General features: G+C 43.5%; 1 protein-coding gene across 2 annotated transcripts in view; it reads right to left on the bottom strand.

The window, feature by feature from the left end:
- The window catches only part of TSPAN9 (tetraspanin 9), a 308,842-nt gene that overhangs the window by 284,772 nt on the left and 969 nt on the right, over positions 1 to 23,101 (bottom strand). The window lies entirely within an intron of this gene.

Raw genomic sequence — 23,101 nt, 5'->3', positions numbered from 1 at the left:
TCATCTCCTGGCTCCCTCCCCTCATACACACAGTCTGTTCTTGTCTATAAGACTTAAAACTTAAGCCGCTCCATTCTGCCTCCTTTTCCCCACCAAGTGAAACACTCTTCCCCCTTCTTTCAAAACCTTGTTAAATTCCACCCCCCATAAAGTCTTCCTAGACTAACCCCCACGCCCCCATCTCTCCAATCTCTGTGGCAGCCCTTTAGTACATGGGCATCAACTCTGCACTTTTTCCAGAAGAGGAAACTGAGGCCCAGAGAGGTGAAAGGAAGAGACTTGCTAGTGATGTCCCAGGTGAGTAACCTTACTGTAAAAATAGTGGGAGGCAGCCTGGTGAGGTAGCCACCACAGGGCTTTGGAGGCAGATAGACCTGGGATTGAATCGTGGCTCTGCCTCTTATGAGCTGTGACCTTTCTAGGCCTAGGTTTCCTCACCTGTGAAATGGGGCATAATAATACCAATCCCACATGGTGATGGAATGACCAATATATATGATGGAGGCCAAAGACCCTAGCACAACATTTGATACATGGTAGGTGCTCAACAGATGTTCGGCTCCTCTTGTCCTTTAAAGGAACATAAGCAAATCTGCAATAGCAGAATTATAGAGTCTTAGATACAGGAGGAAATTTAGAAGAATCCACTCTGCAACAACCCAGAGAGTGGCCACACTCTCCTTTGACACATCCAGAGCTGGAGGACTCAGCGCCTCCAAAAGGGTTTCCAGCTGGAGGAGAAACCTACAGAGAAAGGCTGTAGAGAATGTGAGATTATTCAACATAAAGAAGACGAAGGTGGTGTGCTGTCTGTCAGGTGGACATATACTGATCATGTCCACCAAAGGACAAAACCCAAATACGTGATCTGAAGAGGCAAGACACTCTTAGAGAAGAAATTCCCCAGAGCTTGTGGTCTCCATTTACTGTACCAGGCCTCTGAGAAATGTCATTGAATTTCCATGATGGAGACCCTGAAAGACGCTGAGGAATGACAACCACCCTATAGATAGGGTGACCATACCTAGGTTCTTGGGACACTTCTCACTTACTCCTCTTGTCCTGGCATAGTTATTAATATTCCCCCTTTTACTCTCAAAATTTCCTGATTTGGACAATAAATTATAGGTTACTTTAACTATTTTTTTTTAACTATAAACAAAGGCAGTACTTCATTCAGCCCCTTCTAGCCCTGAACGTCAGCAGTTCTGCTGGAATGTCTTAATCTCTGGGGACTTCAAAAGATAGTATGTCATCAGTTTATCACCCCAAAATCTCCAAATCAAATAAAAAATGATAATAAACAGAAATTAAATGCCTGATGAATTGTGACACCTAGTGGTGAGAGTTCACACTGCTGGTGGCCGAGTTAAAGTACACTTCACATTGGCCTTAACTTTTTTGAAGTCAGATTGTAAACCAGAGAACAACAGCTCACATTTACCAAGTGCTCTCTACGTGAGCACAGTTCTAAGCTTTTTATGTTTTCACTCATTTGATCTTCACGACAACGCCATAAGGTAGGTTCTATTATTATCCCCCCATTTTATGGATAAGGAAATTGAGGCTCAGGTCTGGTAATCCCCCCTCCCCATCATTCAGCCAGTAAATGACTAAGCAGAATATAACCCCAGGCAGTCTGGCTGCAGGACCTACACTTAAGTGCTACTCCATCCAGCCTCTAATGATGTACAAAGTTACTTCAGAGGTGTCTTCCATCTAAACTCACTTCCACCAACATGAGATAATGGGAAGGTATAGCCAGAAGCTCTACTTCCATGTCTCTCATTAAAGAAGGGTTATTTCCTCACCTATAAAATTCGAACGTTCAGAACCAGAACCACTCCCGAAGCCAACTCTGCAGACAAAGATTAGGCTGGACTATAAGTGGCATAGTGGCTAAGTGCTACGGCTGCTAACCAAAAGGTCAGCAGTTAGACTCCACCAGACGCTCCTTGGAGACTCTATGGAGCGGTTCTACTCTGACCTACAGGGTCGCTATGAGTCAGACTGGGCTCGACGGCAATGAGTTTGGTATTTTTTTTTATAGAAAACATTAAATAATACTTGCGAAGAGTGTGCTTCACGTAGATACCCGAGTTCAAGTAGTTACATGAGACTAAATGGGCAGCTTATGTCCAGAGGTGGGATGAGAAGGCAAAAAGGGATAGGAGCTGATTGAATGGACACAGGAAACCTGGGCTGGAAAGGGGAAGTGTGCTGTCTCATTATAGGGAGAGCAACCAGGGTCACATAACAACAAATAAATTTTATAAAATTTTACAGCTCAAGTTAAAAATTGTATAAATTTTTGTATGAGAAATTAACTTGAGCTGTAAACTTTCACCTATAGCACAAAAAAAAAAAAAAAAATCAGGGTATTAACCCAGACACTGAGAAGACTTATAAACCATCAGTTCAATGCACAATGGAGCTGCTACTGTAAGGAAGTACTGTCCAGAGTGAAGAATAAAACAGTTCCTTCCCTATCCAGCTCCCTTCAACAATATTTATTTGTGTGACAAATTGGAAGAGGCTACTGGTCACTAAAGCCACAGATACCAAGAGGACCCTAAACCCAGGCCTCCCACAACCCCCAAGATGAGGCAGGCAAGTGACCACAGCCTTTGTGGCTGCCATTCCACTGCTCTCCCCTCTGAAGAATGCAGACCATCCCAAGTGCCTCTCCTATAGTTTCCTTCTCTCCCAAAGCTCACAGCGTGTGGCAGGGTGGGGCAGGCAGAGGCAAGGCAGAGGGGACAGCTCTTCCATAAAATGTCTTTGTTATAGGGTTACCGTGCAACATTTGGGATATGTTTATTCTAAAAAAAGAAGTATTTGCTGTTTATCTGAAACGGAAATTTAACTGCGTGTCCTGTATGTTTAATTGCTAAATCTGGCAACCCTACATTGTTATTGATTGTTTTTATGACAGTTGGAAAATATGGACTAGACCAGGGGTTGGCAGACTTTCTATAAACGGCCAGGTAGCAAATATTTTAGATATTGTATGCCATATGGTCTCTGTCACAGCTACTCAACTCCATTATTATAGAATGAAAGCAGCCATAGACAATACGTAAATAAATGAGCATGGCTATGTTCCAATAAAACTTTATTTGCAAAAACAAGCATGGGCCAATGTTTGCCAACCCCTTGACAATAGTAGTGTTTCTTAAATTGGTGCATTCAGACTCCTGGGCATCCTCATATATATTGTCGGGATGGCAGTGTGCTGGATTCAAGTTCTTAAGCATGAAAAAACAGAGATTGATCAAAAGCATTGAGCATAATGAATACCAGAAATTCTATGAGTGAGTGTGTATGTGCTTGTGTGTGTGTGTGTTAGAGAAAGAGAGAGATCCAAGATGGGTCAGTACCAGCAGAAAGCACAGACTTCTAGAACAGCCTCCTTGGATTTCAAGGCCTTGGTCAGATACTGTCTGTATAAGTACAGATTCTATGTCTGGGATTCCCAGTGGTCAACATGTAATCTGTAAAAAGCAGAAACATACAGGCAACATTGTGAAATCAGACAGATAATACAGAGGCCAAGAAAAGCAGACCGCCTCTGCAGAAAGCCTTTAGGTGAAGCTAAAACTACTGGCATTTGTCCACCTGGTATAAACTGATGTATAATACTCAGAAACTCCTGGTAACTACCTCTGTGTATCTGTGTATGTGTGTGTGTGCCACATGTACACCATCTGAACATGTGGGTAGCAACTGAGGAATTTGCATGGTTGATTGGAATCAATAAATGTAACAGTAATAGCCATATCAGCTACAATTGTGTCAACCTTCTTACTGGCCTTGGAATATTCCTATATGCTTATCAAGGGCAATTCCCTGGTTTAAAATCACACTTTAAATTCTTCCCTGCAGACCAAAGAAGCATATAAAAGAACAGACCAATTGAAAGCATTAAACCCAAGCGTGAACTTGCCACAGCACAGAAAATGTTAACATGCCTGCCCAAATTACATACAGGAAGACTATGCCAGATTTTTACATGTACATATGTCCTAAAACAAGTAAGTCATCATCGAAGTGTTTTAAATAGGACAGGGACAGTGTCATATTTGCATTTTGAGACATGTAGAGGGCAAATTGGAGTGGGGCAGGGGCCAAAGTGGATACAGGAGACCTCAGGAGTGGGCTAGGTAGAAGACGAAGTTAGCTTGGTCTAGGTTGGTGGTGGTGGTGAAGAGGGAGGGATATGGTTAGACTTGAGAGAGACTTAGAAGGTGAAATTTACAGATTGGCAATGGATACAGGAAATTAGGAAAAAGGTACAAAGAATGTCTCGTTACTAAAATTGGTGACAGATATTGGTGATGGTTCCACAACATGACCAATGTAACTGAGCTCACTGAATTGTTGTTATTGTTGTCTTGTGTTGTCGAGTCAACTCATGGCGACCCCATGTGTTACACAGTAGAACTGTGCTTCACAGGGTTTTCTTGGCTCTAATCTTTATAGAATAAAATCTCCAGGACTTTTCTTCTGTGGTACTGCTGGGTGGGTTGGAACCGCCAACTTTTCTGGTTACCAACTGAGCGCAAACTGTTTGTGCCTCCCAGGGACCTCCACTGAGTGGTACACATGAAAAACTGTTGAGATAGCAAATGTTGTGTTGCCTGTATTCTTACAACAATGAAAAAATGTAAGTGAGAAAAAAAAAAGGAATGACTTATTAGGTTTCTTGCCAGCACAAGTGGATAGCTGGTAACAACATTCACTGAGGCAGGAAATGGTTAAGAAGAACTAGATTTAAAGGAAAGGTCATGAGTTTAATTTGGAAATGTTTAATATGAGAGTCCTTTGAAACCTCCAGAAACCCTGACGGCGTAGCGGTTAAGTGCTATGGCTGCTAACCAAAAGGACGGCAGTTCAAATCCACCAGGCGCTCCTTGGAAACTCTATGAGGCAGTTCTACTCTGTCCTATAGGGTTGCTATGAGGCTGAATCAAATTGATGGTAACTTTTTTGTTGTTTTGTTTGGAAACCTCCAAAATAAAGAGGTCATGTAAGTGGTTGGATATACAGATCTAGAACTTAGAGAAAAGTTTTGGGCAGGGGGCAGGTATGTACAGGTCACCTGTGTATTAGTAGTAAATTTTTTAAAGCCATAGGTAAGGATAAGGTTGGTTAGAGAGTGAGAGGAGAAGACCTAGGACCAAGCCTAGAAGAACTCTGTATTAGTTTGCTATTGGTGCTATAACAGATTGCACAAACTTAGTGTCTTAAAAAACAGAAATGTATTATCTTACAGCTCTGGAGGTAAAAAAAAAAAAAAAAAAAAAATGGGTTTTACAGGCTAAAATCAAGATGTCTACAGGGCTGCATTCCTTCTGGAGATTCTAAGAGAGAATCTGTTCCTTGCCTTTTCAAGCTTTTCGAGGACGTCTGCATTCCTTGGCTTGTGGCCCTTGCAAGCAATGGCATCACTCTGAAATCTCTTTTTCTGACTCTGACCCTCCTGTCTCCTGCTTAGAAGGATGGTTGTGATTACATTGGGCCTACTTGGATAATCCAGGATAATCTCCCCATGTCAAAATCCACATCTGCAAAGTCCCTTTTGCCATGTACGGTAACATATCCACAGTCTCCAGGGATTCGGGTGTGAACATCTTTACACCACCACACCACCCACTGCCGTCGAGTCGATTCCGACTCATAGCGACCCTAAAGGACAGAGTAGAACTGCCCTATAGAGTTTCCTAGGAGTGCCTGGCGGATTTGAACTGCCGACCTCTTAGTTAGCAGCTGTGTGAACATCTTTGGGGAAGCATAATTCTGTCTATCACAAATTCCAACCTATAATGTCTGATTTGAGGAGAAAGAAGCTGAAAGGGTGACTGAGAAAGCACAATCAGAGGTAGAGAGAAAACAAGATATGTCTCAGAAGCCAAGAGAGAGTTTCAAGTAGGAGGGGGCTTGGGGATCATCATTTGAATGCTACTGAAGAATCAAGGAATGCTACTGATAGTTAAGATTGTGTGTCAACTTGGCTGGGCCATGATTCTCAGTGTTTTGGCAGTCATATAATGTTGTGATTACTTCCCTGTTGAGATGTGATGTGTGATCAGCCACATGATGGGATCTGCTGTGAGTAGCCAATTGTTGAAAGGGAGTTTCCTTGGGCATGCGGCCCGCATCCGAATATAAGTGGACATTCTGGATTATGCCTGCTCTGGATCATGCAGCTGGCTCCTGTTTGTCTGGCCTCTGGTTCTTGGGACTTGAGCTAGCAGCTTACCTGTGGTCTTGCCTGCCAAACTAGGAATTCATTGGTCTTCACAGCCTATGAGAAAGAGCCCTGCTCTCCGACCTGTCGATCTTGAGTTCCCCAGCCCCTGCAGCTACGTGAATCAGGAGAAGCCTTGCAGTCCTGCCTGCTGATCTTGGGATTCGTTGGTCTTCACAGCCTGTGAGCAAAAGCCCTGCTCTCCCACTTGCCGATCTTAGGTTCACCAGCCCCTGCAGCTACATGAATCAGGAGAACCCTCTATCCTAACCAACAGACTTGGGATGTTCCAGCCTCTACAACTGTTAGCCATTTCCTTGATATAAATTTCTATATATATTTATACACTTTACTGGTTTTGCTTCTCTAGAGAACCCAGACTAAGACAAAGGCTAATACATGTCCACCAGATTTAGAGAGTTGAAGATCAGCAGGGATCTTGGCAAGAGCCATTTCTTTGGAATGATGACCCAGAAGCTATGCTTGAGAGAGTTGAGAAGGGAATAGAAGATGAGAATCAGAGACAGTAAGACAATTCTTTAATTAAAATTGGTTGAAGATGAAAAGTGAGATAGGGCAGATGGCTGAAGGAGATTGTGGATCAAGGGAGGGTTTGGAGAATTTAAGGAAAGACTTGAGCCTGTTTAAAAGTTCATGAGAAGAGTCCTATTTCTGGTATGGAGGAGTCAGCTCCTAACTGACCAACCTTCCCACAGATAACATCCATACACTCTGAACAAGACACACACACACAAAAAACAAATGAACGAATGAACAAAAACCTGAGGGCTCTGGAGAGTAAAACCAAATAAGCATGTTTTGAAGTGGATTCAAAATATTGACGAAGTAAATGGCATGGGGTAGTTTCTTGTTGTTTCATGGATTTGTCCTGAGTTGGCCACAATCACAGTGCAGCACAGGATGGCTGAAATTCCACTCATAATCCCACTGTCTTGATGAAGTTCAGAGCAATCAATGTTGCTGAAGAGTGGGGAGTGAATTCTGGAGAGAGCCAGAGAAGGGGAACCCCAAATTCTGTATCACTAAGTCTATGACTGGTGCCTGAACCACACATGAGCAGAACAAACTGCAGGCAGCCCAGTTAAAGATAAAAGAACTGAATGGAGGCTTGAGCTTCTGCCCACTGCAGGTGAGACAGAGTTTGCAGTTTGTATAACCAAGTTAATCACCTGCTAAAACAAAAATATCAACACTTTTCTGAGGAATAAAATAGAATTCAGCCTTCTCAATATAGCCTTCAAAATATTCAGGATATGATCCAAAGTTACTTGACATACAAAGAATCAGGAAAATGTGACCCATTATCAAGGGAAAAGCAAACAAGAGGCCAATTGCAAGATAACTTAGATGCTAGAATTATCAAACAAGAACTTTTTTTTTAATTGTACTTTAGATGAAGGTTTACAGAACAAATTAGTTTCTTATTAAATAATTAGTACACATATTTTTTTATGACATTGGTTAACAAACCCATGACATGTCAACACTCTATCTTGGGTTCCCTATTACCAGCTTTCCTGTCCCCTCCTGCCTTCTAGTCCTTGCCCCTGGGCTGGTGTGCCCATTTAGTCTCATTTTGTTTTATGGGCCTGTCTAGTCTTTGGGTGGAGGGTGAACCTCAGGAATGACTTCATTACTGAGCTAAAAGGGTGTCTGGGGCCATACTCTTGGGGTTTCTCCAGTATCTGTCAGGCCAGTAAGTCTGGTCTTTTTTTGTGAGTTGGAATTTTGTTCTACATTCTTCTCCAGCTTTGCCCGGTACCCTCTATTGTGACCCCTGTCAGAGTAGTCAGTGGTGGTAGCTGGGTACCATCTGGTTGTACTGGACTCAGTCTGGTGGAGGGCATGGTAGTTGTGGTCCATTAGTCCTTTGGACTAATTTTTCCCTTGTATCTTTCATTAAAGAAGAACTTTAAAGTTGTTATTATAACTATGCTCAAGGAGATTAAGAAAAATACACTTCTAATAAATGAACAGATAGGAAATTATAGCAGAAGAATATAAAATATAAAAAAGAACCAAATGAAAAATGTAGAACTAAAATATCTGAAATTAAAAAAAAAATTAGTAGATGGGCTTAATAGCTAAATGAAGATGTCAGAGGAAAGAGTCAATGAACTTAAAGATAAATCAATAAAAACTATTTAATCTAAAAGAAAGGGGGAAAAAAAGATTTAAAAAAAGAGAGAGAGAGCAGAGTCTCAGGGACCTGTAGGATAATATCAAAAGGTATAAGGTACCCTGGTGGAACAGTGGTTAAGAACTCAGCTGCTAACCAAATGGTTAGCAGTTCAAATCCATCAGCTGCTCCTTGGAAACCCTATGAGGCAGTTCTACTCTGTCCTATAGGGTTACTGTGTGTTGGAATCAACTCGATGGCAATGGATTTGGGTTTTTTTTTTGTTTGTTTAATATGTGGGTAATTTGAGTTCCAGAAGGAGAGAGAAAATGGATTTCATATATAGATAAGGTGATAGAGAATATCCAGTTTAGAAGGAGGGGGAGAAACTGGACATATGGGAAAAATAAGGGACCACAAATAGTAGAATTTTCTATGGATTATGAGAAGGGATAGAATTTAAAGTGGTACTGAGATTTTGGAGGTGAAGAGTTTGCAGTGGTGCTAACCCCAAATTGTGACTGTGGAAGTCAGTGACTTAGAGAGTAGAGGTGGTCTTTGGAGAGAAGAAAGTGAAGAAACTGAGAGTCCAGTTGAACTATTGAACAATTCACCCAAACTAACACTGAATTTACCTAGAATGATAGCAGCACACAAATGTAGAGTTCTTTGAAGAATGAGGGGGACAGACCAGGAGGTCAGTCAATGACGGAGGCTCTCAAGAGAGAAAAAAGGTGCCGTAGCTGTATGGCTCAGAGAAAAGTGGTCAAACGGAAACGGGCAGTAAGGAAGACACTAATTCTACCTCCTGGCTATTAAGTTGTGATATGGAAGTAAATAACCAGCCACCACTTAGGAGGGCTATACAAGAAGCAGAGTCTGTAGGTGTATTACTTATCTACTGCTGCATAACAAACTACCACAAACTTAGTGGCTTAAAACCCCACACATTTATTATCTCATAGTTTCTGTGCAGGGGTCCAGGCACAGCTTAGCTGGTTCCTCTGCTCAGGATTTCAAAGGCTTCAATAAGGTGTCAGTTGGGTTGTATTCTTATCTGGAGGCTCACCTGGGTAAGAATCTGTGTCCAAGCTAACTCAGGTTGTTGACAGAATTAATTTCCTTGCACATGTAGGAGTGAGGGTCCTGGCTTCCTATTGGCTGTCTGCTAGAGGCTGCTTTCCACTCCTAGAGGCTGCTCACAGTTCTTAGCCATGTGGGCATTCCCAACATGGCCACTTATTTCATCAAGCCAGCAAGAAATTTCTTCTGGAAAGAGTGTGTTGGCACAATGGAGTTTTATATAACATAACCGCAGGTGTGACATCCCATCATCTTTGTCATCTTCTATTGGTTAGAAGTAAGTCACAGGTCCCACTCACACTCAAATGGAGGGCAATACCCAAAGGTGTGAACACCAGGAGACAGAGATCATGGGGTGAGGGCACTTTAAAGTCAGTCCTCCACAGTAGGGGAGAGGATCTGGGAGCTTGTGCTGGTTACTCTGGAGCTGGTTAAGTGCTACAGCTGCTAACCAAAAGGTTGGTAGTTCAAATCTTTCAAGTGCTCCTTGGAAACTCTATGGGACAGTACTACTCTGTCCTATAGGGTTGCTATGAGTCAGAATCCACTCAACAGCAATGGGTTTGGTTTTTTTTTTTTTTTAATGGAGCATCACAGTGGAAGAGGGTGGGAGCTGAGGGAAGGTGGTAGCTGAGTCAGCGGCAAGGAAGTGCTGAACACTTGAGGATGAGGGTTTAACAGAAGATGGAAGGGGTGACAAGGAAAGGGGCTTCAACTAATGAAAATCGAGTTCTTGTCTTCACCACATGTACCTTGAAAAAAGAAATCTGTTTACTTAAAAAAAAAGTTTTAAAATAGTTACCTTTGTTGAGTATATATTGACCATGTTTCCTCTAACAGCCTGGCCTCTTTAAGAGCAGATGGCTGAGGCACATACACAGAGACAGGCTGAGAGGAACCTTGAAGATAACAGGGAGAAACAAGATGACACCCCCTATCTCCAGGATAAAAGGCAGAGGAGAGCCAGAAGGCAAAAGATTGCTCCAGGAGGAAAAAGAGAGCCAAAGCTGATGCTGTGAAATTGGAATCAAGCCTAGTGACTTCAATAGAGTTGGATGAAATGAAATTGTGTGACTGTCAATAAAATGACCAGAGGATGATATTTGATAAGACATATAAGGATTATAAAAGCGAAGAGGGGACATTTGCAGCTGTGGTCGGGGGTCTGGGCTCTAAGTAGATATACATCCATTTATGACATAGAAAAGTTCATTAATATTATAATTAAAATATACAGAGCATGGTATATTAAGGTTTTTTTTTTTTTTAAGTTAAGAGGGGGAATAAAATAATAATCTTTTATAGTAGAACATATATCTTGAGAGGGGAGCTGGAATTAAATTGGACACATCAATCCGAGCTCATTTTCTAGCTCTCTCAGTAGAATGGCCTAGAAGTGGAGACTCGCTGTCTTCAGTTCCTCACGTGGGAAGTCTGATCTGCACCACGAGTGCCCAGGTATTAGTGCCTAATACCATTCACCAGTTAAAGAAACCGGAGCTCCTTGGAGAGTGGAGTAGCTGATCCCGTATCTTGCTGCCAGAAAAATCAAAGTAGGCCTACCTAAGACCACTAGCTGATGCCAGAAGCATGTTAGTTTCAAAAGATGTTTGCAGTAGTATTAAAAGGAAAAGAGACACAGGAGGAAAAAAAAAAAAAAGGCAAAGCTGTGACAATTTGAGTATTAAAAACAAAAATTTTGTGAAAAGCCTGAGTCGACAATGATGCTGAGTATGAGTTATTCTAAAAAGCGAAATACGTAAGTTCCCCCCAAATGTCAACTCTTCAAAGAATGTGCACGCCATAATCAAGTTTTGGTTAATAATTAAGCTGTGATTAAGCTATCAGGCACTGAAAGTTGTAAAAGAAATTACAGCAAAAGGTTATGTAAAAGATTTTGGTAAAAAAGCCCCATAAGACAAATGTAAAGGGCACCCAGGGAACCCAGGATGAAAGATACACTGGTTTTATTACAGATAAAAAAGTGAGGGCTTTATGAATCTTGTTATGGTGGCAGGCAAAACCTGACCACAGGAAACTACTCAAACTGCCCAGACTGGGTGAGATTATTTTAAAGGCACATCCAAATCCCACTCCCAAGACCCACCCAGTGTTCAAGTGACCCCCTGTATCTGTCACAGTATGGCTGCTCCAAATCTCAACTCATAACCCAATCCATAATTACATCCAACTCCTAAATCTTCAATTTAGTCATTTCAGCCCCTATAATGGTGATGCTGCCTTGTTGATTGGAACGTTGTTGTTGTCATTGTTGTTAGTTGCCATCGAGTTGGCTCTGACTCATGGCGACCCCACGTGTGCACAGAACTGCTGCATTCCATAGCTTTTTCTAGGCTGTCACTGTTCAGAGCAGATTACCAGGCTTTACTTCTGAGGTGCCTCCGGGTGAATTTGAACGGCCAACCTTTCCATTAGTAGTCCAGCACTTAACCGTTTGTTCCACCCAAAAACTTCTGGTCATTTGAATAGAGACTTGAAAATAAACATAAAGGTGATGAATGCTGAAAACGTATACTAACAATTTTGTGATCGGTTTAAAGGTATATGGTAGTAACACCTGAGAAAATTTGCGTATTATCTGCTTTTTTAAAAATTGAGATAAAATTCACATAGCATAAAATTAACCCATAACCATTTTAAAGTGTACAATTTTTTACCTGCTTTTTAAGGTGTCAGAAAAGTATAAAAGAATGTAACATATTAGATTTGTGGTGTTAATTTAATACTTAGGTGGATTAAGTTTGATGGTTACGTGTTTAAATATGATTACAGCTATAAGCTTAGCCTGATTTGTAAATAGTAGTTTAAGTACTTAAGTGCTTAGTGTTAAATGCTCAGTGTCTAAGATTTTGTTAGGTTTGTAAGTCTGCCTTGTTAGATGTTTGAAGTGCTTAATTACAGCTTAAACAGGCTAAGCTAATTTAATTAATCAAGTTTGTAAACAATATAAAATGCTTAGAGAATTATAAACTAATTGAGCATTAATCAAAGAACAAGTGTAGGAGATTTTAACACAAAAAAACTAGCTTTATGAACAAACAACAAGATTTGTAAATTGAGCTTAAGGTAATAACACTGGGCTTTAAAATTTACAACTTAATAAATTGGAAAAAAATTTAAATAACATGAATAACTTTAAGTATTCTTTTCCATGCATGAAAGTTGCCCTCAGACATTAAAAAACTTAATTGACAGTGACTTAATGGTTTATGGAAACCCTGGTGGCCTGGCGGTTAAGAGCTACGGCTGCTAACCAAAAGGTCGGCAGTTCAAATCCACCAGGCGCTCCTTGGAAACCGTATGGGGCAGTTCTATTCTGTCCTGTAGGGTTGCTGAGTCAGAATCGACTCGACAGCAATGGGTTTTGTGGTTTTTTTTTTTTTTAATAGTTTATAGACTAAAACAAAAGTAGAGAAATATTAATTTGCTGAAACTTTGATAATCGAAAATATTTTAAGTCAAATTAAAAGGACACACAATTTTTGGATTTATTCTTCTTTTATTCTATTTTTATTGATGTTTTGTTTATAAAGAGAAAACTGGCGTTTTTACAAACAATGGTGAATATATTGCTGAAAGCTTACCTTTCCCAGGGAAGGACAGCCTCTTCATCCCACACGCCCGTACTCCAAGAAGGAATTATTACTGTTTGGGCACAACCTGGGGGTGGAATTTTTCTCTGCCCCTGGCTAAAATGTCTAGCCCAGTTGCTTCTCAAACTTTAATGTGCATAAATTTTGACTCCAAAGGACTGGGGTGAGAGCCTGCATTTCCCAGAAGCTCCCAGGTGATGCCACTCCGCTGGTCTGGGAGTCATACTCACTAGCCCATGAAGTGCATGCTCTGTGCATCTGAGCACTTGGGGATATGGCTCTTTCCGCTGATCCCAGGCAACAAGGCTGGAGTTGCTCCCTCAGTCACCAATATCAGTCCTCTCTCCCTCAAGTTTTCTCTGTAGCATGAAACAAACCATCCTCTCATACAACAGCTGGGCCAGGGGGCTGCTGTCGTGGTCTAAGGAGGCACTGGGGCAATTGACCTCTCTTGCCGTGACCACCTCCTGAGCCTGACACTCTCTCTGCTGATTTCTAGTGGGTCAGTGGCCTTTTCCTCCATCACGAGGTTCAGATCCAAAACTAGTTTGGGTTTGACTGTGAGAGGGCTGGAGTCGCTGGTGAACAGTTGATGCCTTCAGCTACAGAGGTACCTTGGAAGAAAGGCTTGGTAATCTACTTAAAAAAAAAAATCAGCCACTGGAAACCTTACGGAGCAATTCTACTCTGACACACATGGGGTCACCATGAGTTGAAGTTGATTCGATGGTAACTGGTGAGGGGGGATAAGCAGGAGGCTTGACAATTCTATTATTTTTGTCTGACTCTCCACACTTAAATGTAAGCTCCTCAAGGGCAACAACTTGGATTTTATTTACTGCTGCATCTCCAGTAGCTAGAACAGTGCCAGACATATTCTAGGTGTTCAACAAAAGGCATTTCTTCATACCAGAAATCTACACTGAGGTCAAAGTCCTTGCTGATAAAGATAGTGGAAAGTGCCTTGCTTAGCCTCATCTGAGCATACATCTCCCTCATGGGAGTGGGCACCTGTGGTCAAGGGTTCTTCCCATGCCCCTTCCCATTTGGGTCTTCCCATACCCCTTTGCCATGATGCCATCTCAATGGCACCTCACTTCTGGTCCAGTCATGGGGTTCTACAGAGCCCAGGCAAGAGAGAGACAGAGAGGGAGGGCTCCTCACCCAGGGCCACGGGAGGACACCAAAGTCAGAGGCAGGAACAGAGCAGAGGGCTGAGGAAAAAACTGAGACCCAAAAAGCCAAACGGGGAATGTGACGAGTTGCCAAACCAGAGAGAGAGAGCAGAAGCAAATATCAAAGTCAGGGACTATAGCCAGGAATCCCAGACCCAGGGAGATGAAGAGAAACAGCTAGTGGGCCAGGCGTAACTGGGGAGGGGTGAGGCCTGTCCCTGGAGCAGGCATTTGAGGCTCGCTTTTATGTGCCTCCAGGGGCGAGGCTAGGGTGGGTTATTCAAGATTAAAGGGGGCCTTGGGCGATGGACAGAATGCTATTTCCTGGGGGCTCATATTTTTCTAGGGCTAAAGCTGGGGAGACAGGATGTGGTCTTAGAAGTCAAAAGGCTGGCTTCAAATCCAAGCTTCCCACTTCCTGACAATGTAACCCAGTGCAAGTTACTTGAAAGAACTCTCATCTTCACTTTCTGTTGGAAGGTGCAAAAGCTTGGAATCAGGAATCTGTATATCCCCAACAAGCTCAAAATGATATTTGGCATTCGCCAGCAACGAAGTGGCTATATCAGAATCAGGGGGCATTTAAAGAAAGAAATTGGAAAGAAGTCAGCCAAGTGGTTACTGAAGAGGAAAAGCAGAATGAGAGAAAATGCCACACTTCAAAAGTTTTCAGCTTGGCCTCTGAGGAAGGGAGACTGCAAAGAGAAGCAGATCCCTTTGATACCAAGAAAACTTTTATACAGTCACACGGTACTCAGCAGACTCGGTCTGAACATCTGATGACTGCCTGATGACTTCTAAAATGGGATTGCCAGGTGCCAGCTGGCAAACACATTTCCCTCCAATGCGGATGGTTGTCTAATTTTTTACTTCCCTTTATTCTTCACAATCTCCTGGACCCCATATTGCCTCCATAGAAATGAGTCTTTTACCCAAGAGGCAAAGGCACTGCATTCACAAAGATGAGAAAGCTTTGATTGTTGTGCCAAAAAATGCCAGTAGCTCTCTGGGACTTGATGGGGCCAGCTTCCAAATATCCCACTCAGCATCAGGCAAACCCTGGGGACAATTCCCTGCATATTTATAACCTACTGTCCACCTACAGTCATGAGCACTGGGTGAGGAGCCAGAGATCCGGATTGAAGTATAAGATCTGCCATGTAGTAACCAGGTGACCTGAAGTCACTGATCTCTCTGAGCCCCAGTTTCTTCATCTATGAAGAGAATGTCTACAACCTCACAGTGTAGCTGCAAGTATCAAATGTAATAGTGTATTCGGAAGGGCTTTGTAAGCTGAAAAGTGCTATAAAAAGTCAGGGGTGGTATTATTATCATGGCATGTTATTATTCCAGCCTTTATGCTTCAAGGGAAACCCTGGTGGCCTACTGGTTAAGTGCTACCACTGCTAATCAAAAGGTCGGCAGTTTGAATCCACCAGGCGCTTCCTGGAAACCCTATGGGGCAGTTCTACTCTGTCCTATAGGGTCGCTATGAGTGGGAATCGACTTGACAGCAGTGGGTTTTTTTTTTTTTTTTGGTTAAGCTTCAACCACTATGCCTCCATGTTTGTTGCCAGAGTCAATGATGTATCAGTTAGAATTAAGTTTGGCTGCTAATTACAAAAAACAAAAATACAAAGTAAAAGTGATTTGAACAAGAAATAAGTTTATTTCTCTCTTATGTAAAATTTGTTCAGAGCTGTTATAATGCTCCAGGGTACCAAGGATCCAAAATCCTTTTACCTTGTTGGTTTATCATAGGTAATGGTTCATTCCTAAGGTCATTTCATGGTTCAAGATGGCTGCAGGAAATCCAGCCATTACATCACATTCCGGTTAGCTGAAGAAGGAGTGAAGAAGGGCATGCCCCTTCCCTTTTAGGATACTTCTGGGAATTGCATCTCTGCTTACCTCCTTTGGCCAAATTTAGTCACATGGCCACATCTAGCTGCAAGGCTAAAAAATATGTTTTTTATTCTGAGTGACCACGTGCTCAGCTAAAATTGGGGGGTCCTATTACTCACAATGAAGAGGAAACCAGGGGATCGCTACCACAAATGGTCATTTCTTTGGCTTCATTTTAATCTATTTGTCAGTAACATTTGACCACCTCCCTGGAAAAATTCTTCTCTTTACTACTGAGAAGAAAACCACACTCTTCTGGTTTTCTTCCTCTTCTCTTCTCTTCTCCCCCTGAATGTTGGAATGCCTCAGGGCAGTCCTGGGACATCTTCTCTTCTCCATCCACACTCTCCTCTAAGTAATCTCATTTAGTTCCAAGGATTTAAATACCAATCCTAGTGCCAGTGATCCTAAATCCAGCTCTAACTTCTCCCCTTAATTCCAGAATCATGTATCTAGCTGCTACTTGACATTTCCATGTGGGTGTCTAATAGGTATCGCAACCTGAACTTTTAAAAAAAAAATTCTATTGTGCTTTAAGTGAAAGTTTACAAATCAAGTCAGTCTCTCATACAAAAATTTATATACACTTTGCTATACACTCCTAGTTGCTCTCCCCCTAATGAGACAGCACGCTCCTTCTCCCCACCCTGTATTCCCTGTGTCTATTTGGCCAGCTTTGCCCCCCTCTGCCTTCTCATCTCCCCTCCAGACAGGAGCTGCCCAGATAGTCTCATGTGTCTACTTGATCCAAGAAGCTCACTCCTCACCAGTATCATTTTCTATCTTATAGTCCAGTCCAATCCCTGTCTGAAGAGTTGGCTTTGGGAATGGTTCCTGGGCAAACAGAAGGTCTGGGGACCATGACCTCCAGGGTCCTTCTAGTCTCAGTCAGACCATTAAATCTGGTCTTTTTACAAGAATTTGAGGTCTGCATCCCACTGCTCTCCTCTTTCCTCAAGGATTCTCTGTTGTGTTCCCTGTCAAGGTACTCATCGGCAACCTTAACTCTTGATCACCGCCCACAAACTTGCTCCCTGCCAAGTCTTTTCTCATCTTGGTCAATGGCTAGAGCCAGGAACTTTGGAGTTAGTCTTAGTTCCTCAATTTCCCACACTCCCTACATTCAAGCCAACTGGAAATCCTAGTGGCTCTGTCCTCAAAACATATCTCAAGGTCATCCTCTTTTTTTCATCTCCACCACTACGCCCTAGTCTAGAGCACCACCGTCTCTCAACTGGGCTTTTGCAGAGCCTTTTAACTGGGTCTCCCTGCTTCCACTCTTGCCCTCCTATTATCTATCTCCACTCAACTGCCAGAGCAGTATTTTAAATAAGTAAATCAGGAAAAAGATGGTGGATTAAACACATATACACCTACTTTGTTCTCTCTTGAAACCCTTCTAAGATGACTGTGAAGGCATAAATCCTAAAAGACAAAGAGAACAGGAGAGGGGATAATAGTAACAAAAACTCAGAAGCTTGGAAATGGATGAGTGGTAACTGAGTTGATGGATACAAAAAAAATTGAATCCTAACCCAGAGAAAGCCAAAAAGGACCATGATTTATACCAAAGAACCCTCCAAAAGTCAAGAATTGGTGACACTAGGTATCTTTGCAAATTGGAAGCAGATAGATCCCCAAAATCCTGTCCTCAGCTCCATGCAGCTGGGGGGCTTCCCAACTCAGGCAGCAGCCAGAAGAGGGTAAATGGGGTAAGCCCTAGAGTCCTGTGCAGAAAACAGGGAGATTAAGTAAGTTTCTATGCTTAATGTTAAGACATCCCCAGCCGTCTTCTCCCACTTGGTTCCTAGAATGCTGGCAGCCAGGCAGCAGACCCCAGCAAGAGCTTAGAGGACCCCTCTCTATGGAATCTAACCAGGCCAAAAGGAACTACCTGAAAAGACCCACGTGAGAGGTGCCTAAAGAGCCCAGCAAGATGGTCACAGGGTGAAGCCCTGCCTATAAATCCTGCCCCCAGGGTCAGCTGGAGCTTCGAATCAGCTTCTAGTGCCCACTCTTAAGTACAGGCAGACAATCGAGGACTACTGGGCTCCTGAGGAAAGGCTCTAACTTAAATGACAAAGACCAAAACCAAAAGAAAATCAACTGGGAGGAAACAGATCACTGGAGAGAACTACCTCCCTGAAATCATTACTGTCCTCAGATAAATAAATGAGCATGTTGGCTCCATGGTTTATTACGCTAGCTGAATCCCAGCCCTCTCGCTGCTACATCCAACTGCTCTGCAATTCCTGGTGACTGTGTCCTCAGAACACCCCAAGGTCATTCACTTTCTTTCATCTCCACCACCACACTCATTTGGGAGGAAACAGTTCCCCCCAGTTGAGAACATGTCAAATTCTGCCTCAGTTCAGCACCCTTGCAATAGAAGTTTCCTTCCCTAGATCTTCAGAGTCGCTGGGTGGCACAAATCGTTAAGCGCTCAGCTGCTAAAAGGTTGGCAGTTCAAGTCCACCCAGAGGCACTTTGGAAAAAAGGCTGGTGACCTACTTCCTAAAAATCAACCATTGAAAACCCTGCGGAGCACAGTTCTACTCTGACACACATAGGGAGGCTCACCATCATGAGTCTGATTTAATGCAACTGTGTATTTTTTCCATAGGTCTTCACATGGTGGGCTCCCATCTTTGCCTCAGAGAGGCCATTGGCTCACCACTGAGAAGCTCCACTTCAGTCGCCCTCTAACACAGAGGTCAGCAAACTTTTCCGTAAAGGGCTAAACCAAACCCATTGCCATCGAGTGTATTCCAACTCCTAGCAACCCCTACAGGACAGAGTAGAACTGCCCCACAGGGATTCCAAGGCTGTAACCGTTATGGAAGCAGACTGCCACATCTTTCTCCTGAGGCTGGTGGATTCTAACCGCTGACCTTTCCGTTAGCAGCCAAGTGCTTAACCACTGTACCACCAGGACTCCTTCGTAAAGGGCCAGATAGTAAATATTTCAGGCTTGTGAGCCATATACCAGTCTCTGTTGCAACTACTCAACTGTACCATTGTAGTGAGGGAGCAGCCATAGAAAATAAAAAAACAAATAACTACGGCTATGTTCCAATAAAACTCTATTTATGGACACTGGAACGTGAATTTCCTATCATTTGCACATGTCACAAATGTGCTTTTTTTGCTTTTGTCACCCATTTAGAAATGTAAAAACCATCTTTAACTTGAGGGCTATCCAAAAACAGGCAGTGGGCCAGATTCAGCCAGCCCTGTTCTAACACATCATCCTGTTTTACTTTCATAAAAGCACTAATCACTTCCTGCTGTTTGCTTGTCTATTTATGTTTTTTTGTTGTTTATCATGTCTTTCCTGCTAGAACAGAAGTTACATGAGAACAAAGCCCTTTGCCTTCTTCACTAGTGTATCCCCAAAAGTATACTCCCTAAAACATAAACCTGTTTGCCATCGAGCCAATTCCGACTCGTAATGACCCTATAGGACACAGCAGAACTGCCCCATAGGGTTTCCAAGGAGCGGCTGGTGGATTCAAACTGCTGACCTTTTGGCTAGTAGCTGTAGCTCTTAACCACTGCACCACCAGGGCTCCAGCATAGCCCCAGGGCCTAGAATTTGCTGCTGTTGTTGTTAGTTGCCATCGAGGTGGCTCCAACGCATGGTGACTCCGTGTGTGTAGAGCAGAACTGCCTTCCATAGGATTTTCAAGGCTGTGATCTTGTGGAAGCACGCCTCCAGGCCTTACTTCCGAGGTGCCTCTGGGTGGGTTTGAATAGCCAACCTTTCGGGTAGTAGTCAGCACATAACCATTTGTACCACCCAGGGACTCTTACACCTAGAAAAGTGCTTGGCATATAGTATGTGCTCGAAAAATGTTTGCTGTGTGACGGGTTGACTGCAGTGCGACCCGCCAATCACCTGCAGGCAGTTCTTCAAAGTACCAGCCCTCAGGCATAATAATAGCAACCCCAAACTCACTGCTCCCCCATCTCTTTCTCTTTTCTTCCTGCTGCTGCTCCCTTCCTTCCTTCCTTCATGCCAAGTCATAAGCCTGTCTGTGATGCCCAGGGCTACCCACGAACCTGAGAGCCAAGCCAAATGCATAGTCTAAGGCCAGTCTGCCTTCTGCGTTCCCAGACACAAAGGTGAGGGAGAAGTGTCAGGTAGCTGATCCAGCCCACAGACTGAGAGGAAGGTGCCTGAGACTGACTGCCAGGCTGGGTCACGGAGGCCATGCCTCCTGGCTCCCACCCGGGAAGGGAGAGGGTCTTGTAGGGGGTGGGGTGGGGAGGGGGGGAGTTTGCTCCACGTAAAAATGGGCCTTCTGAATTATCCCTGTCTAAACTCGAGATGAGTAAAAGTGAGGATAGTATAACAGCTAACACACATTAAGTGCTCAAGAGTTTGAGGAATGACTGACCAAATATTGTAGCCTATTCAGTAGCACTGTAACTTTTCAGCATGATATGGTGATTTGCAGTGACCAAAACAGGAGTCCTCTCCACCCAATGTCCAGAAAAAAGGACTCATTGACCCAGGATGGAAAAATTCAAGTCCCCACTGTGGAGATAGAGGCATTAGGCTCTCAACATTGATCCAACACCATTAAGGTCATCCAACCACCTACTTAAACTTGTGTACAGTCCACCATTTGCAGACGATCTGGTTTCCCGCAGAGGCTCCCCCAAGAGAAAAGAATGTGCTGACCAGCAAACAGTATGCCGGTGTCCTGGGAGTGGTGTTGCTCAGTGTAAATCAGTGGAGTGGTAATTGGGCTTATCAGCCACGTTCTTCTGATTTGTGGGCCTGCTCACTCCGGGTCCAAGTGCTAAAGTCGAGGTTCCTAAGATGCCAAAGCTGGAGACGACATCCTGCCCATCCTCTGAGCACTCTTTCTTTACATCCAACAGCGTTTGTGTCTATTTGTTATCAGTACCCAAGGCCATGCTTCTAAAGCTGTAATACAGCCTCTGGGGAACCTGACCATGGAACCTCCTCCTGGAGCCACATCTAGGAGATGGAAAGGGGTTTATAAAAAGCATTGGTGGCACAACAGTTAAGTGCTCAATGGCTAATGGAAAGGTTGGCAGTTCAGACCCACCCAGCAGCTTCTCAGGAGAAAGACCTGGTGATCTGCTTTTATAAAGATTCCAGCCAAGAAAACCCTACAGGGCATTTCTACTCTGTCACATGGGGTCGCTGTGAGTCAGAATCAACTTGAGGGCACTCAACGACAACAACAAGGGGTTTATATAACCCAAGTGGCAGCCAAGGCACTGGAGAGTAAAGTGATAGTGGCTTTAACCTTATCCCATGTTTGACCACCCACTCTGAAGAGTACTTTCCATTTTCTTACAAAGGGACTCGGGCTAGGAGGGTGGGCAGCTCTGCTCACGACGGCTCTGACTGCCTGCTTGCACTGACTTATCCAGTTTCCAACAGTCTCACCTCAATGGCCCCAGTCTGCACTGCTGTTTCTGTGCTGTGTTGACAGGCATGGAACCCCTTGGCGTCCATAAAAAAGAAAAGCACTCGCACCAAGGCCTTTATGTATGTATCAGATTTTACTGAAGATTTCGAGAGATGGAGGGGGGTTACATAGCAAAAATACAAAACATTTAAATATTAGACATCCATGAGCTTAGAGACCCTTGGCCATTCCCACCAACTGGACTCTAGCCTTCTGCGAAGGCATTTGACCATCCCTCCCCCTCCTCTCTCAGGAAGTAAAACAGAAACTAAATTCCTGACTGTTTCTTATTCAGAGTAGTTTAGCCCTCCAGTTGTTCTGCCCTCTTTTTCTAGGCCCTTCCCTGGGGTTTTTCTCTCACCTTAGCAGGCCACCAAACTATTTTCCCAATTAAAAACACTTCTCTCCCTGTTTTTGATACTTGGGTTAGGATGAGAGTGGAAAAGCACCATTTCTATGCTGGACAGTGTACATGCTAGACAGAGACATAAGGCCTCCTCCTTGTCTTCGTTGGCTGAAATTAGAAGTTTTTTCCTCTAAAAACAAGTATATGTGTGAATGTATGTGTTTTAGGGGCGGGACGAGCAGAGAGTCAGGGGAAACATTGATACACACACCTAAGGTGTTAACATTTTTTGAGCACTCATCAAGAGTTACGTGCGCTGCATATATACTATCACCTTTCTTCCTCCCAAAAGCTCTCTCAAATCAAAGCTGTTTTATTCCCTTTTCATAAATGAGGTTACTAAGGTTTCGAGAAGATAAGTCATTTGCTCAAGGTCACACAACTTGTAAGAGGCCAGTTCAGCCTAGATTGGCTTGGCTCCAGGGTTGAAGTTCTTAACGACTTAGATTGAACTCTTTGGGGAGCAACTTCTCACTCTCACTCTTAGAGCTAACATAACAGATAACGTTAAGAAGGGACCAAACACAGTGACACTGGGTATAACCACCTCTGAGATAAAACCAAATGCATTTCCACTCTACCTCGCATTCATTCCTCTCTCCACGCAGCTGTGGCCCAGAAAGCAATGGCTAGCCAAAAGAGTACCGCACCACACCCCCACACTCAGCCTCTGTCAGCTTTTGAGTTCCCTCCTGTCAAGGTATGACCTCCTCTACCTCCAGCCTCCTTCACTACACAGCCCACTGTCCTCTGAATCCCAGTCCAGGAGAGAGAGCAAGTATCTGGATCAAGCACACACAGCAATGCAGGAGGCCCTGAGCAAGGTCAGCCACCATGGCCTCTGCTCCTCCTTCCACTGGCTCCAGGCCTGAAAGGGCAGAAGTCCACGTGTACACACACACAAATACCAAACACCTAGCGGATTTCTCTCTTGTGAGGAAGACCATCCCACTCTGTGAAAGTTAACTGACGGCCCCTGGGGCACAATCTACTCGGTCATCACCACACCCCACAAGACTGGTGGTCTGTTTCCCTGCCCCACCTCGACAGAGCTGCCTGTTACCTCTAGGTTGTGTCA

The sequence above is a fragment of the Elephas maximus genome, chromosome 4 (assembly GCF_024166365.1).
Source record: "Elephas maximus indicus isolate mEleMax1 chromosome 4, mEleMax1 primary haplotype, whole genome shotgun sequence".
Classification (NCBI taxonomy): Eukaryota; Metazoa; Chordata; class Mammalia; order Proboscidea; family Elephantidae; genus Elephas; species Elephas maximus.
This window is presented reverse-complemented; position numbering and strand designations above follow the sequence as displayed.